General features: G+C 43.4%; 1 pseudogene; it reads right to left on the minus strand.

The window, feature by feature from the left end:
- Positions 1 to 213: 213 nt before the first annotated feature.
- Positions 214 to 313, minus strand: LOC138074682 (U6 spliceosomal RNA; annotated as a pseudogene).
- Between the last annotated feature and the right edge of the window lie 16,901 nt (positions 314 to 17,214).

The following is a 17,214-nucleotide window of genomic DNA, read 5'->3' on the forward strand; positions in this document are numbered from 1 at the left end:
GTCCCTGTTTAAGTTTCTTGAGCCATAGATATGGCTATCTATTTTACATATGGTAATGTAAGTTTCCATGTTACTCTTTCCATTCATCTCACCCTCTCCTCCCCTCTCCCCATGTCCATAAGTCTATTCTCTGTCTGTTTCTCCATTGCTGCCCTCTAAATAAATTCTTCAGTACCATTTTTCTAGATTCCATACATATGTGTTAGAATACAAAAAAATATAGAATGCGTCACGAATTTGCATGTCATCCTTGCACAGGGGCCATGCATCTGTATCATTCCAATTTTAGTATATGTGCTTCCGAAGTGAGCACTGTAAGATGTGTTTATAGACCAACAAGGAGGCTGGTGGCTGAAAAAATGAATTTGCCCTGCCAGAGCCTCAATTTTTCATCTAAATAATTCAGATGAGAATAGTACCTATATTACAGAGTGGATATGATGAGTAAATGTGATGGGTAGCACAAGGTCCAGGCCTTGTAAGTTGTTGTCATTAAGACAGTTACACCTTTGACCTTGTTGACCATTCTTTTTTGATAGTGATTAGTGATTCCCCCTCTATCCCAGTTCTCTTCTGATTCATGCTCTCATTAGCCTATAATCTGTCTGTGGCAGTTTGTGCATCAATAACTAATGATTACCAGTCCGTACTGTGTGCTGCACACTAGATGATAAGACTTTCTTAAGATGCCTACTGTCCCATGGGGGAGAGTACATCTGTATGTTAACAGCAGTCATAAAAAGCAGAGCAGGCCCTAGAGAATAACTAGCAAAGTGCTCTGGGAATTCAAAGGCGAGCTATGGAAGGCTTCATGGAGGAGGTGGCATTTGGGCTAAGTTTTGTCTCCTTATTTATGTATTTATTTTTGGCTGTTCTGGGTCTTTGTTGCTGCACAGGCTTTTCTCTAATTGTGACAAGTTGTTGTTCAGTTGCTCAGTTGTGTCTGACTCTTTGCGACCCCAGGACACCAGGCTTCCCTGTCCTTCACTCTCTCCTAGAGTTTGCTCAAACTCATGTCTATGAAGTCAGTGATGCCATGCAACCATCTCTGGAGTGGTTTTGGAGCTCAAGAAAATAAAGTCTGTCACTGTTTCCATTGTTTCCCCATATATTTCCCATGAAGTGATGGGACCGGATGCCACGATCTTTGTTTTTTGAATGTTGAATTTTAAGCCTGCTTTTTCACTCTCTAAGAGGAGAGGCTCATCAAGAGCCTCGTTAGTTCCTCTTTGCTTTCTGCCAGGGGCTTCCCTCATAGCTCAGTTGGTAAAGAATCTGCCTGCAATGCAGGAGACCTTGGTTCAATTCCTGGGTCAGGAAGGTCCTCTGGAGAAGGGATAGGCTACCTACTCCAGTATTCTTGGGATTCCCTTGTGGCTCAGCCAGTAAAGAATCCGCCTGCAATGTGGGAGACCTGGGTTTGATCCCTGGGTTGAGAAGATCCCCTGGAGAAGGGAAAGGCTACCCACTCCAGTATTCTGGCCTGGAGAATTCCATGGACTATACAGTTCCAGTCGCAAAGAATTGGACACGACTGAGTGACCTTCACTTTCACGTTCACTTTTGCTTTCTGCCATAAGGGTGGTGTCATCTGCATATCTGAGGTTATCGATATTTCTCCCGGCAATGTTGATTCCAGCTTGTGCTTCATCCGACCCAGCATTTTGCGTGTTGTACTCTGCATATAAGTTAAATAAGCAGGGTGACAATATACAGCCTTGACATATAGTTGTAGCAAGTGGGAGCTTACTTTCTAGTTGTGGTGCATGGGCTTCTCATTGTGGCGGCTTGTTGCAGAGCATCAGCTCAAGGACAAGGGCTTCTGTAGCTGCAGCTCATGGGCTCAGTAGCTGCAGTTTCTAGGCTCTAGAGCACAGGCTCAATCCTTGTGGTGCACAGGCTTACTTGCTCTATGGCATGTGGGATCTTCCTGGACCAGAGATTGAACCTGTGTCTCTGCATTAGAAGGCAGATTCTTTACCACTGAGCCACCAGGGAAGCCCTGGGCTGTCTTTTGAGGAAAGTCTTCTCATGGATGGAGACAAGGTGCAGAGGCCATTCCAGAAGGGAAAAAAAGTGTGAGCCTGGGCACAGAGCCTGGCATGCTCAAGTCACAGGTGGGGAAGGGGAAATTCCCTGGTATGGGATGAGCATAATAGGTTGGAAGTGGGACAAGATTTTGAAGAGATTTGGTTATCAAGTTGCTAATTTTGGACTTGCTCTGTAAATTATAGCCCTGTCAGATACTTTCAGGGAATGATACAGTCACAATTGTGTTTTTTGAATGATCTGTCTGGTTGCAGAGTAGGAGAGCTGAGGGTCAGCATGGACAAAGAGGGTGATGGGAATACCGAGAGAGGAGGCTGTAGGAACTGCCCTGATGAGTAATGATGAGGCCTTAGGAATGGAGATGGAGAGGATGGATGATAGAGTACAGGGTGAAATAAAATACTTTAACTGCTCCCCAAGGATCATCAGGGAACAGACAGGAATTGCCCAAATATGACTACAATGAAACTGTACTCTCAACTCTCCTGCAACTGGGCTTTGGGAGATTGAGGTCAGCTATTTTCAGTCCTACTCCACGGAAATACCTTTCAGAAAGGGGAGATGGACAGGAGTAACATGGGTGTCAACCCTGGGCACCTTCCTGTTTTAGCATTTGATAACTGCATGGAACATCAGCAGCTAAGAGTCCTCTAGCCATCACTCTCTCCTGCGGGGATCAACTTTCTGAACAGGGATTTCTCCTGGCTCCCAAGAGCAGCTTGAACTGAGAGATGGAGAATTGAGTTTCAGCCCTGGGAATGTCAGTTTGAAAGCTCTGTAATCTTGGACAAATAATGCTGTGATTCCCACATAATCTTTTCAAAAGGCTGTTCTGACTTTCTAAATGGTCTATCTAGCTGAAGAAAGTAATCAAAGATAGCCAAAATTTGATACTTTGGGGGAATCCAGACCTGCTGTGCTGCCAATTCCTCTAAAAGAAGAAAGCCAATCCAGACTCTGGACTTCAGGATTTACAATACTAGTTGGCTGAATCCAGAGCATCAGTATTGGGAGACTGGGGGTGGGGTTCCAGCCTGCAACATGAATGACTACTCAGCCACCTCCTGTGGAGTTTTCCCACCGACAGTCCTGTGGGCTGATTTTGGAGGGCCAGGAACTGAAGGGAGAGGACCCAGCAGATGATTATTTTAATGGCCCAGCTGAGCATTCTTCAGCTTCAAGCATTTTTACCCACATCAGCTAATTAACTGATAGTTTGTCCAAGTGGAGATGAGGGATGATAGGAGACAGGGAGCTCATGCCTGATCACGCTTTCAGGGTCTGAAGGGGACTGATATTATGACTATAGTTCTAGGGCCAGGGCATTTAAGTGTGTGGACAGGGGCTAATGGACAAGAGCTAATTGACAGGCTCTTAGGCCCATGTGCATGACGGTCAGCTGGTCTGTCCAAGACAGTGTGATAAATGCCCCCATACAGTTCATGGGCAGTCACGGTCAGAGAAACCCAGTCAGATCCCATCACTGATCTGATGACAAGTGCGTGGGGTATTAGCTGCTTCACCACAGATGTCTTGTCCAGAGAACTGTCCCTGTGTCCAGGAGCCTGAATGAGATTCTTCATGGTCAGAGATGTTGCATATGATGTTTTTTATACGGGAAACTTTCACATCAGAACCCAGCCAGCAATGAATTTCTATTATTTACTCTTTGTGCTCTATAAGGAGCATCAGAAAAGACAAGCACGTTTATAGAAAGGAGTGTGTTTTAGCACAGCTTGTAGTAGTTCAATGTAGGCAATAATTTCACATTGTAAAATTCACCTTAAAATTTTTACGTAAGTAAAATATATTATTTTTTGTATATATTTTTGTGGGTTTAGACTTAACTATAAAGAAAAACATTTTTAGGCTTTGTGGACACACCATCTGTCACAGATACTCAACTCTGCCTTTGGATCACCAGATAACACATAAATGAATGAACATGACTATTTATGAACACTGAAATTTGATATATATTTTTGTTCAGTCACTAAGTCGTGTCTGACTCTTTGCAACGCCATGAACTGCAGCATCCCAGGCTTCCCTGTCCTTCACTATTTCCAGAGTTTTCTCAGACTCGTGTCCATTGAGTCGGTGATGCCATCCAGCCATCTCATCCTCTGTCTCCCCCTTCTCCTGCTCTCAATCTTTCTCAGCATCAGGGTCTTTTTCAATGAGTTGGCTCTTTGCATCAGGTGGCCAAAGTATTGGAGTTTCAGCTTCAGCATCAGTCCTTTGGATGAATATTCAGGGTTGATTTCCTTTAGAATTGACTGGGGCTGTAATTTTCTGACCTCTGGTTTGAACTGGGGTTTCTCAGCCTTGGCACTACTGACACTTGTGGGCAGATAATTCTTTGCTGTGGGGGCTGTCCTGTTGCATTGTAAAATGTTTAGCAGTGTCTCTGGCCTCTAGCCATTAGATGCCAATATCACTCCCTTCCTCTTTGCATTGTGACAACCACAAATGTCTTCAGACCTTGTCCGATAGCCTCTAGGGAGCAGATTGCCCCCTGTTGAGAACCACTGGTTTAGACAGATGCATATAGTCGTTTCACTACCACAACCATGGAAATACAGAATAGTTGTATTATCCTAAAAAAGTCCCTCATACTGCACCTTTGTAATCAACACTCTTCTCCATCCCAATCCCTGGCAGTCACTGGTTTCTGTTTCTATAATTTTGTCTTTTCCGGAATAATACATAAACAGAATTATAAGGCATGTAGTTTTTTGAGTTTGATTTCTTTCACTTAGCACAATGCATTTGTGATTTATTCATGTTGTTGAGTGTATCAGTAATTCATTTCTTTTACTGCTGAGTAGTATTCAATTTTATGGACATACTAAAATTTATCAGTTCACCAGTTAAAAGATATTTATACTGTTTCCAGTTTTTTTGTGATTTTGGACGAAATTGCTTTGGACACTTGCGTGCAGGTTTTGTCTGAACATAAATCTTCATTTTTCCTAGGTAAATACCTAGGAGTGGAATTTGGGTATCATATAATAATTGTATATTTAATTTTATAATAAACTGCTAAATTATTTTCCAAAGTGGCTGTACAATTTTAAATTCCCACCAGCCATGTATGAACATTCCATTTGTGCCATATTCTCACCAACACTTGGTATTGTCAGGGTTTGCTTTTTTAAGCCATTCTAATAGGCATTTAGTGTTTCATTGTGGTTTTAATTTGCATTTCCCTATTGATTAATGGTGTTGAGCATATTTTAATATGCTGTCTATCTTTATTGATGAATTGTTCATGTCTCTTGCCCATTTTTTATGATGTGATTTGTTTTATTACTAACTTCTTTATATATTCTGGATACAAGTCCTTTGTTGTATGTGACTTGCAAAAATTTTCTCAGTCTATACCTTTCTTTTATTCTCTTAGCAGAATCTTTTTAAAACAATTATTCATGTCTCTACTTTTTTGAATTTTTGGCTGTGCTGGATCTTCGTTGCTGTGCATGGGCTTTCTCTAGTTGTGGCGAGCAGGGGCTTCTCTCTAGGTGTGGTGCAAGGGCTTCTCATTGTGGTGGCTTCTCTTGTTGTGCCGTACAGGTTCTAGGGTGCACAGGCTTCAGTAGTTGTGGCACATGGGCTCGGTAGTTGCGGGCTCTGAAGCTCAGGCTCATTAGCTGTGGCCTTAGTTGTCCCATGGCATGTGGGAGTTTTTGGATCAAGGATTGAGCTGGTGTCCCTGGCACTGCAAAGCAGATTCTTAACTATTGGACCATCAGGGAAGCCCAACAGTTTCTTTCATAAGCAGATGTTTTTCATTTTGAGGAAGTCCAGTTTATCAATTTTTTTCTTTTATGAGTTGCTCTGCTATGTCATATCAAAGAAAGATTTTTTCCTTGTGTTTTCTTCTACAAGCTTCGTAGTTTAAGGTTTTACATTTAGGTCTACGATCCACATTGAATTAATTTTTGTATAAACGTGAGATGTGTTGTTGTTTGTTCTTTTTTTGCATGTGGGTATCTAACTGTTTCAGCACCATTTGTTGAAAAGACTATCCTTTCTCCATTGAACTGCCTTTGCACTTTTGTCAAGTTAGTTGAGAATTTATGTGTGGGACTGTTTCTGAGTTCTTTATTTTGTTCCATTGATCTATGTGTCTGCTGCTGCTGCTAAGTTGCTTCAGTCGTGTCCGACTCTGTGCGACCCCACAGACGGCAGCCCACCAGGCTCCCCCATCCCTGGGATTCTCCAGGCAAGAACACTGGAGTGGGTTGCCATTTCGTTTTCCAACGCATGAAAGGAAAAGTGAAAGAGAAGTCGCTCAGTCATGTCCAACTCTTAGAGACCCCATGGACTGCAGCCTACCAGGCTCCTCTGTCCATGGGATTTTCCAGGCGAGAGTACTGGAGTGGGGTGCCATTGTCTTCTCTGATCTGTGTGTCTACCTTTTAGTTAATATCACACTGTTCAATCTTACCTGTTAAATAAAATTCTTAAAGGTGAATCCTTTTGAAACAGTTATGTGTCTAATAAGTGTTCTGTCATGTTGAACACGTTCAGAATTGTGAAAGATTTAAAACCCAAAGCTAATGTTTGGGTGAAAATCTTGGATCAAAGTTGGCAGGTGACAGAGATGACAATGCAGAAAATGTGAAAGTGTTGAAAGAACACTGAAACATCTGTGGTTTTGGGCAAATCTCCTTGCCCAGTTAAAGTTCCTGGGAGTCACCTGACACAAGCTGAAATAGTAGTATGGTGGCAAGATGACCAGCCATTGAAAAACTTATTCTTTTCCTTTCTCTAATTTGGCTATTGGGTCTTAGTTGAGACATGCAAGATCTTTAGTTGTGGCAGGCAAACTCTTAGTTGGAGCATGTGGAAACTGGTTCTCTGATTAGAGATTGAACCCAGGTCCACTGCACGGGAAGTGTGGAGTCTTAGCCACTGGACCACATGTAAGTTCCTGTAGAACTTATTCTTGAAGACTCAAAAGGCCCTGGAGAGAGTCTCTGAAATACCTGAGAAGGGTTAATTCCTACAAGTAGGGAAGTGGGTGTTCATGCTAGGATAAATAATGTATAAAGGTTATTAAATAATATAATCTCATTTGGTAATTGGAGGCAAATGAAGCTGAGGATATGTGGTTATGTTTTGGGGATTCCACCCAGAATTTTTATAAATCTTATTGAAATTTATATCCATACCATGAACTCATCACTATATCTAGAAATAAAGCCAATAAATGTTAGGATAATGACCAAGATAACATTAGAAAATTTGTGCATGGTGGTAGATGTAGACTTCTAGAAATCTCTATGCATTGTGGGATTTAAAAGAACTGTGAAAAATCTGAAATCGAAGAGATGTGCAACTTTTCTGTTAGGTACCTGGGCAGATAGAGGGCCCAGTAAGGTCTTCAGGAGGAGAGAGAACACAGCCTTACTCAAGTTTCTAAAGATGTGAACTGGGCTGCAGTACTAGGAAGATACCAGGGAACAGAGTTCCAGTGTTGGATATGGTTAGAATTTCTCCTACATGAAAACAGATAGTTCCAACTGTCACCAGAGTCACTGGCCTAATTGCTGGGGACAGGTGAAAGGAAAGGCCATTCGGTTAGAGATTTATGAGATCCAAAAGTTGAGAGTATTTAGGGGGAAGGCAACCTCTGACATGAGGAAACTCTGCTCCTGGTTGGGCCTTCTGCTGAGATACTGCAAATGGTGGATACCACTAGTGGAGAAGTGAGAGCAGAACCTCTGAGGCTGACAAAGGGAGTTTTCAAGGCTACCAAGGTCTCTGTATCAGTTGGCTGAGTGCCAAACACTCTGACTATTTTAGCACTTGGAAAGATTTATAGTCATAAGGTCATTCAGATTTTTTTCTATGCTCTATTGGAGGGTGTGGGAAAAGATGTATAGATTTTTTTCTTTAAAGAAAGAAACAAAGTGAAGTTGCTCAGTAGTGTCCAACTCTTTGTGACCCTGTGGACTGTGGCCTGCGAGGCTCCTCTGTCCATGGGCTTCTCCAGGCAAGAATGCTGGAGTGAGTTGCCATTTCCTTCTCCAGGGGATCTTCCTGACCCAGGGATCGAACCTGGATCTCCTGCATTGCAGGCAGATGCTTTACCCTCTGAGCCACCAGGGAAGCCCTTTTTCTTTAAAGGTGACTACTTTTGAATTGGGGTTGGAGACACACTTACAGGAGGCAGAGTAAACAGAAGCTAAAGTTCTAAACAGTATGAATCAAGTTCTCTGTATAACAGGGAGGGAGTAAAGAAAGGCTTTGGGGAAAATTTCAGCTGCAAGACCCAGAATAGTCTTTTAGGTTCTTCCAGTTATTGAAATTAACATAGGAAAAGGAGGAAGGGAGGCAGCTCAAGTCATGGGATGAAGGAAACTCCATCAATTGAGGTGATTGTAGATAACCAGCAAGAACTCCAATGACTACTATCCATGAAGACTTCAAGGTACGTATGAAAGCCCTGCTAGTGCCCTTATAGGTTTGGAGAAAGAGCTGTGAGGGTGGATACTTCAGAGCCCTAAAAGGCAGAATGCTGGAGGAAGTGGGGGGCGAGGAGGTTCCAGAACAAAAAGAAATTCCAGCTATCCTAAGGTTGAAGAGCATCTGGGGAAGAGGGAGTGGAGATGGGCCTAGAGTTTGAGCTGTCTTTGACCCAGCCAGGAGCCCAAGGCAGGTGAAGAGCCCATCTTTGTCTTGTGGAGGGAGGATCCTAGGAAGATGAGGAGCCAAGAAAAACACCAAGCCGTAAGCATGGCTTGATAGTGAATTCACAAGTAGCAAGCTCCCAAGCCATTCCCCAAGACAAAAATAGAATGAATAAGATGTGGTTTTGCTTTAATACTGATTGTGAGGCATGAGTATCCTACAGGACTGGTGGAAATGATAGAAAAGATGAAAAATCTGTAGTTATATATTGGACCCTGGCAGTGTTTGGCAAAGGTAGATACATTATAGGGATCAAGTCCAGACTCTTTAAAGTGTTCACTGGAAGCATTCCGTGGTGTTCTACCCTTACCCAGGAAAATCAAAGCAAGGAAGAGTCTAAAATTCCCACCCCCCGCCCCGTTTCCATTCTGGGTCCTTTAATTGGGGGATTCCTAAAATTCAAAAGGTGGAAATAGAAGGACCAAACCCGGAATAGTTTCTCTAAGAATGGACATGACTGAGCATAATTTATGCCCATAATCTTGAAGTTGGAAGCCCAGACCCTTCAGAAGATAGTGCAGGAAGTCTGTATTGTCTGAGAGGGATGATTTTTTAGATCACCTTAAAGACCTACTGATGAACTGCATCAGCTCTGGGTTCCACATCCCCTTTCGTGATAGTGAAGAAAAAAATTCAGGTAAATTCTGGGTTTGTGTGGATTTCCTGGCTCTGAACAGACAGTCTAAAATAGTCCAGCACACTGTGTTCCTTATACAGGATGGCTTAGCCACTTCCTATGGAGTCAGTTGTTTCCAGAATTGGATGTCAGAGCAGGTATTATAAAATCTCTATGACTGCAGAGAACATTAACAGGGTAGATTTTATCTGTCTTGTGTAGGTCTAGCAACGTGAAGGGATTGGGGTTCCAGGAATCCTTATTACTACTCAGAGGTTATTGTAGAAAAGTGACTGGTCATTTGAATTTATCTGCAAGTGCTTATGTATTTATTTATATGTAATATTTATATATTCATTATTTATGTTCATATACATATATTCATATTCTCCCAAACCTTGGAAAAATGTGGACAGTGGGTCTTCAAGTAGTGAACATATATATAAAAAAAAGTAGTGAACTTTTTTTTGTCTGCCCAGATTTTCTTTAAAACTGCCCTTCCCAATCCTAAATCTATGTATCTTGGGTATAGCCGACCTCATACTCTGCTTCTAGGAGTGCCATATGACCAGCTGCTGCTGCTGCTAAGTCGCTTCAGTTGTGTTTGTCTCTGTGCGACCCCATAGAAGGCAGCCCACCAGGCTCCTCTGTCCCTGGGATTCTCCAGGCAAGAACGCTGGTGTGGGTTGCCATTTCCTTCTCCAATGCATGAAAGTGGAAAGTGAAAGGGAAGTCGCTCAGTCGTGTCCGACCCTTAGTGACCCCGTGGACTGCAGCCTACCAGAGTCCTCCGTTCATGGGATTTTCCAGGCAAGAGTACTGGCGTGGGGTGCCTGTCCAATTAGAACATTCCATCTAACTAGGCTCAGGGATTGGTTCAAGGTGAGTGTGTGATCCAAGTTAAGCCATTGAGACTTAACCCTCAGAAGTTTTCTGTAACTATAAGGAGAAACTTGCACTTTGCTAGATGGCATTGCTGAGCGTGTGGAATGTAGGCTTGGGGTTGCTGGATGCTCCCCTTGTCACCACTTAGGGGAACATCAGAGGGAAGGAGGACTGAGAATGAATCTGATTCCTGGTAGCATTATTTGAGCATCTCAACTTAAGCTTAGGACTTTCCAGGTGGCTCAGTGCTAAAGAATTTGCCTGCCAGTGTAGGAGCCACAGCAGCTGCGGGTTTGATTCCTGGGCTGGGAAGAGCCCCGGAGGAGGAACTGTCAACCCACTCTAATATTCTTGCCTGAATATTGACCATGCCTTGACCATGCCTCCCATGGTCAGAGGAGCCTGGCAGCCTACAGTCCATAGGATTGCAAATAGTCAGACATGACTAAGCACGCACGTGCTCGACTTGAGCATGTTTGTTTGACTTAACCAGATTTTATTTTCTTAGGCTCCAAAACCACTGTAAATGGTGACTGTAGCCACAAAATAAAAAGACACTTGCTCCTTGGAAGGAAAGCTATGACAAACCTAGACAGAGTATTAAAAAACAGAGACATCACTTTGCCAACAAAGGTCCATATAGTCAAAGCTATGATTTTTCCAGTAGTCATGTACGAATGTGAAAATTGAACCACAAAGAAGGCTGAGCACTGAAGAATTGATGCTTTCCAACTCTAGTGCTCAGGAAAATTCTTGAGCATCCCTTGGACTGCAAGGAGATCAAACCAGTCAATTCTAAAGGAAATCAACCCTAAATATTCATTGGAAGGACTGATACTAAAGCTGAAGCTCCAATGCTTTGGCCACCTGATGTGAAGAGCCAAGTCACTGGAAAAAGACCCTGATGCTGGGAAAGATTTAGGGCAGGTGGAGAAGCGGGTAATAGAGGATGAGATGGTTGGATGGCATCATCGACTCAATGGACATGAATTTGAGCAAACTCCAGGAGATAGTGAAGGACAGGGAAGCCTGTTGTGCTGCAGTCTATGGGGTCATGAAGAGTTGGATACAACTTAGCAACTGAACAACGACAACAAAGTTTCCTGTCACTTAAATCTGAAAATGTCATGCTAATACAATAGTGATACTAGAACACATGGGAGACTTTACAAGTCGATCTCAGTTAAAGAGAATGACATGTAATGTCACACAGTGTGTAAGAACAGGCCATGAGAAGATCTCTATTATTAACAACTAGTCCTACCCTATCAACTATGAACATATGGAAATATTCATAAAGTTTATGAAGAACTCTTCCAGGATTACAGAAGTCTTGTGTTCTAACTTGGCATTATCAGGACAGACCCAGGGCACTGATTCATAAGTCAGCTTCCAGAAGGAAGTCAAATCCCTTACTCCTTTGACCCCTTTTGGGAGTTCAAGGCCTTGGCGACTTTGCTGAGCTCCTTAGCTTAAGGTTGTCCTAGCAATTGCTGATGCACACTGATATCAGTTTTGAGGACATCTAAGGAGGTGCTATGTTAGAAAAATAAAGAAGAGAGAAGGTCTACGGTTCTTGTTATCAAGCATGTCTGAGAGTAAGACACCATTTAAATGGAACAAATGGAACACTTTAAATCAGAGTTTCTGGATTGAAAGTGGGAAATCACAGGTAAATTCTGAAAGAGAGAGCAAGTGTATCAAGTGCTAGACTAATCTCATTTGTCCATGTGTTTCCCAGTCCTAGGTTGATTGCTCTGGTCAGTCAGTGTTAGTCGCTCAGTCGTGTCCGACTCTTTGTGACCCCATGGACCGTAGCCCACCAGGCTCTTTTGTCCATGGAATTCTTCAGGCAAGAATACTGGAGTGGGTTGCCATTCCCTTCTCCAGGGATCAGACTCGGGTCTCCTGCCTTGCAGGCTGATTCTTTACCATCTGAGCCATCAGGGAAGCCCAGGTTGCTTCTGGTACCTGGCTATTATTGACCTGTAGCATGCCAGTGGTTTTTCTTCACTAGTTATATCCACAGGCCACCAAGAATCAGGCTCTGACACAGGTCTAGCAGGAAGACTTGTACACCATGATCGTGGTGGCATTTGACTATGTGGTCAAAGGCAGATCATTACCATCCTAAGTGTGGGTGTAGAGTTGGAGAAAGGAATCATGGACAGGAGCCAAGCCTAGTATATGTGTGTGGGGGTTCTCTCCGAAGAAAATACTCAAAACTTCCCAAGGGAGAGGACTAGAACATCCTCCAACAGAGATGGCTTCAAGACCTGATAAATGATGTAGTACCGAATATTTGACATTCTGTTTTGGAGGACTAGCAAGTCAGATGGGAGGCAGGGCCCATAAACTCTGATATGATGTTGAGTATGGTGCCAGAAGATGCAAGAATGAAATAAAATGCTCTTTTAGGATTTGAGGCTGCCCATGAAGCTCAAAATAGATAATTGGAGGTATAACATATAGCCAGTGAGAGAGGAAAGTCACAGTGATTGACCAAAATAACTTACTACTAATAGAGAAATCAATCCTACTTTCTTCTGGCCCACTTGGTAGGCATTAGAGTTCATGAGGAAGCCCTCCCCTGTCACTGCTCATTCACTCAGTTGCGTCCAACTTTTTGCAGCCCCATGGACTGTAACCCACCAAACTCCTCTATTATGAATACTGAACAAGAAAGCTAGAGTGGGTTGCCATGACCTTTTCTACTTTCTGTTACTAGTAGCAGCCTTATAGGGAACAGAGAGAGGAAATTGGACAGTGGTTCAGAGGGTAAAGACAGCAGCCTTATTTAGGATTCTTGGGTTGCAAGTAACAATCTAGTTGGAGCCTACTTAAATAAACAAGGAATTTATATAAACGGCCCCTATTAGAACTGAGAAAGAGGGGCCAGGGCAGGGCACATAGACTTTCTCCTCATCAGATGAGAAATCAGCGTAGTTAAGGGAACTTATCCACCAAGAGCCTTTCTTGCTTCTTTTAGACCATGCTCTTGGAGTTCTTCACCCAAATGGCCCCAAGCCTGTTTCCAAGATTGCACTGGGTCTTTTCCCTGGATCTGTTCTCCTAAGGACAGATAGAATTGTCAACGTCAATACCTTTAGACCCAGGGGGTGGTCAAGGGACAGCTGTTTATAGTGGAATGGATGGAAGGAGATTGGACATGTGCACAAGGATCCCCTTCACAGTGCAGGATGAAGCCAGGGGTGAAAAGAGATGGGAGTCAGAAATCCAAGGATTTGTGAATTCTAAATTTGAACATAGTCTTTCAGGTTTGCATGGAGGTATATTTGGCAAGATAGGAGCATAGAATATATTTAGCTTAATCGCTTGTTCCTTCAATTTATAATTTTAAAGTATTTTGACATAAGGTATGTGTGCTTCTATTTATATTACTGTTGTGGGCCCTGAAAATGTTAGAGGTGAGCCTGACCTTAGAACAGGGACAAAGCTGGGCATTAGAAGGCTCAAGACTCAAGAAATTGACTATTGATCAGGTCCTTTCCATTCTACATCTTTGTTCCTTTCAGAGTGTTTCCTTCATCCTTCGTTGGCTTTCTGAACACTGGCCAGCTTCAGAGATTCCATGCTACAGATCCAAACCCCTGGAGAGACCAATTCTTCTTTTGGCCAACCCAATATTTGCAAATATTTGTGAAAGAAAATTTAACTCAACCTGTGTCCCTCAACTAAGGCCAGTGGCAAGGTCATGTGCAAATTGGAAAAAGGAATGTCACATTGAACTGGAGAAAGGTATTCAGCAATGTGTACTGCTGCTGCTGCTACTGCTGTGTCACTTCAGTCATGTCCGACTCCGTGCAACCCCACAGATGGCAGCCCACCAGGCTCCCCCATCCCTGGGATTCTCCAGGCAAGAACACTGGAGTGGGTTGTTGCCATTTCCTTCTCCAATGCATGAAAGTGAAAAGTGAAAGTGAAGTCGCTCAGTCGTATCTGACTCTTTGTGGCCCTATGGTCTGGAGGCCACCAGGCTCCTCCGTCCGTGGGATTTTCCAGGCAAGAGTACTAGAGTGGGGTGCCATTGCCTTCTCTGCAATGTGTACTACAATGGGGCAATTGACCATCCAGTCTGGGTCATCAATCCACTGACACCTTCAAGCCTTAACTCATAAACAGTATTCTTGGGGCTGGTTAATCTATCCAATGAAGTCCCAGAAGTGAGTGTACCACCTGGAAAAGGAGAATAGGAAAATACTACCAATAAAGAGAAAGAGTCTCAACAGAAAATTTGTAATCTTATTTTGTAGTGGGTAGTTTTTTAGGATGGGGATTTGCTGTTACCTAATCCTCACCAAATGTGGCCTTTTTTTTTACCTCCTATGTGTGTTCATGCTACATTGCTTTAGTCGTGTCCAACTCTGTGTGACCCGCCAGGCTTCTCTGTCCATGGGGTTTTCCTGGCAAGAATACTGGAGTGAGTTGCCACATCCTCCTTCAGGGGATCTTCCTGACCCAGGGATTGAACCTGTGTCTGTTGTGTCTCCTGCATTGGCAGGAGGGTTCTTTACCATGAGAAACACCTTTCAAATATACCCATGGCTCTCTGTCTTTTGCCTACATTGTTTCAACAATGTTTTATCTTCAAATGATTTCCAGTTTGAATCTTTAATTCACTCTGCAATCTGTAATGATTCTTGAATACAGATCTGCCCTCATTGGTCTGAACATAAGGAATGCATTCTTGGGAATTCCCTGGTGGTCCAGTGGTTAGGTCTTTGTGCTTTCACTGCTGAGGGCCAGGGTTCAACCTCTGGTAGGGGAATTAAGATAATGCAAGCTCTGTGGTGAAGCCAAAAAAACCCCCAAAACAATGCATTCCTTATCTTGGCTTACAAAGCTCTTCATGTTTACCTTGTGCTTCATCCCTCACCATCCTCTTCCTCCTTCATGACACAATTTCCAGGGTCCCCAAGAGACACTGGCTTCCCTCATGGCTCAGACAGTAAAGAATCTGCCTGCAATGCAGGAGATGCAGGAGACATGGGACAGATCCCTGGGCTGGGAAGATTCCTTGGAGTAGGAAATGGCAATTCACTGCAGTATTCTTGCCTGGAAAATCCCATGGACAGAGGAGGCTGGTGAACTATAATCCATAGGGTTGCAAAGAGTCAAACACGACTGAACACGCACACAAGAGACACACGCTCTCTTCTGGGCCTTTGTACATGCTCTTCTCCTTGTGGGCCTACATTCCCATCTGGCCCTGTCACCCAGCTAGAAAAGAAACTGGCTTCGACATGATGATTTTGAGGTGTTCTGGGGCTATCTAGTAGGCATTTGGGTAGACAGAAGTAAGAATACTTTAGAAGGCTGATGAGGGTGCTACCTAGAGGTCAGAAAGGGTGACTAGCTTTCAACTGGAGGAAAGACATACTCCCTCAGAGAGGAAGGCAAGGAAGACAAGGATGGTACTAGTTGCTAAGCTCTGGAGGGGATGTAAGGAGGGAGGCGTGAAGCCTGATGATCTCTGTGAAATAAAAGGCCAGGTTACACTTACTGATCTGAGGGTGAAAGACAGTCATTTGTGATAAGTGATGAAGGTTTGGAACGTCTGAGAAAGCACCTTGAGGATAAGTAAAAGAAACTGAAGTTATGGTCAGAGACCAGCCCAGAAGGACCTTGGCAAACTTTCTTTCTGTTTTAAATCTAAGCCCAGCTGCCTGAGTGTAAGAACAGAAGGAGGACTCATGTTTTGATCTGGAATTTGGCTTTGGCAGTGTGACTTTTTGGAAGGACAAGGAAGAGAGACAATTGAAGGTACTGGGAGAAAATTGTTAAAAAGATACACCTTGGGTCCGGCCTGTGGTTCCTGGTACTGAGGCTAGCCTATGACAACGTTTCATCCATTTGAATAGCATATTCAAAGCGACTTACGGGGTTCTCCCTGGTGGCTCAGTGGTAAGGACCTGCCTGCCAATGCAGGAGACATGGGTTTGGTCTTTGATCTGGGAAGATCCCACATGCTGCAGAACAACTAAGCCCCCCCACACAATTACTGAGCCTGTGCTCTAGAGCCCAGGAACCACAACTGCTGGGCACATGAGCCACAACGAGTGAAGCCCCCATGCCCTAGAGCCCATGCTGCACACCCAGAGGAGCCAACGCAATGAGAGCCCCGAGCGCCACAGCTAGGGCATAGCCCCCACTTGCCACAGCTAGAGAAAAGCCCACGAAGCAACGAAAACCTGGCACTGCCAAAAATAAATAACAAGTAAAATAAAAAGAAAAATAAAGTGACTTGCAAACATTTCTTGTGCAGGTTGGTCCTTTACTTTGAAGTTATATTCTTTCTATATCTTGCTTTTAAAATGTCTTAAAAAATAAATTATTGGGCAATGTATTAGTTTCCTAGGGCTAGAATAATGAATAACCACAAATTGGGTGAATTAAAACAACAAAAATATATTCTATCACAATTTTGGAAGTTAAAAGTCCGAAATCAAGTTGTTGGCAGTATTGGTTCTTTCTAAAGACTCCGAAGGAGAATCTGTTCTATGCCCCTCTCCCAGCTTTTGGTCGTTGTAGGCAGTTCTTGGTGTTTCTTGGCTTGGACGTGCATCACTCCAGTTTCTGCCTGTGCTTCACACTGTCTTACCCTCTGTGTCTGTGTCTCAAATCTCCCCTTGCCTTTTTCCTTATGGTACCTGTCTTTGGATCTGGCACTCACTCTAAATCTAGGATGATCTCATTTTAAGATCTTTATGTCTGCAAAGACCCTCTGTCCAAATAGGACCACATTCAGGGTTTCTGAAGGGTTAGGATGTAGACATATTTTTTGGGGCCACTATTCACTACAGTGGTATTAGATGGCTGTCCTTTTCCTCCAATGCCTATGCCTGGTCAAAAAAAAAAAAAAAAAAAAGAGGTCAGGGAGGGCTGGAGAGAGTTGTCTGAGCTGAGATTTCAGATAAAGAGCAATTCATGGGTATAGTATCATA

The sequence above is a fragment of the Capricornis sumatraensis genome, chromosome 2, assembly GCF_032405125.1.
Source record: "Capricornis sumatraensis isolate serow.1 chromosome 2, serow.2, whole genome shotgun sequence".
NCBI classification, from domain to species: domain Eukaryota; kingdom Metazoa; phylum Chordata; class Mammalia; order Artiodactyla; family Bovidae; genus Capricornis; species Capricornis sumatraensis.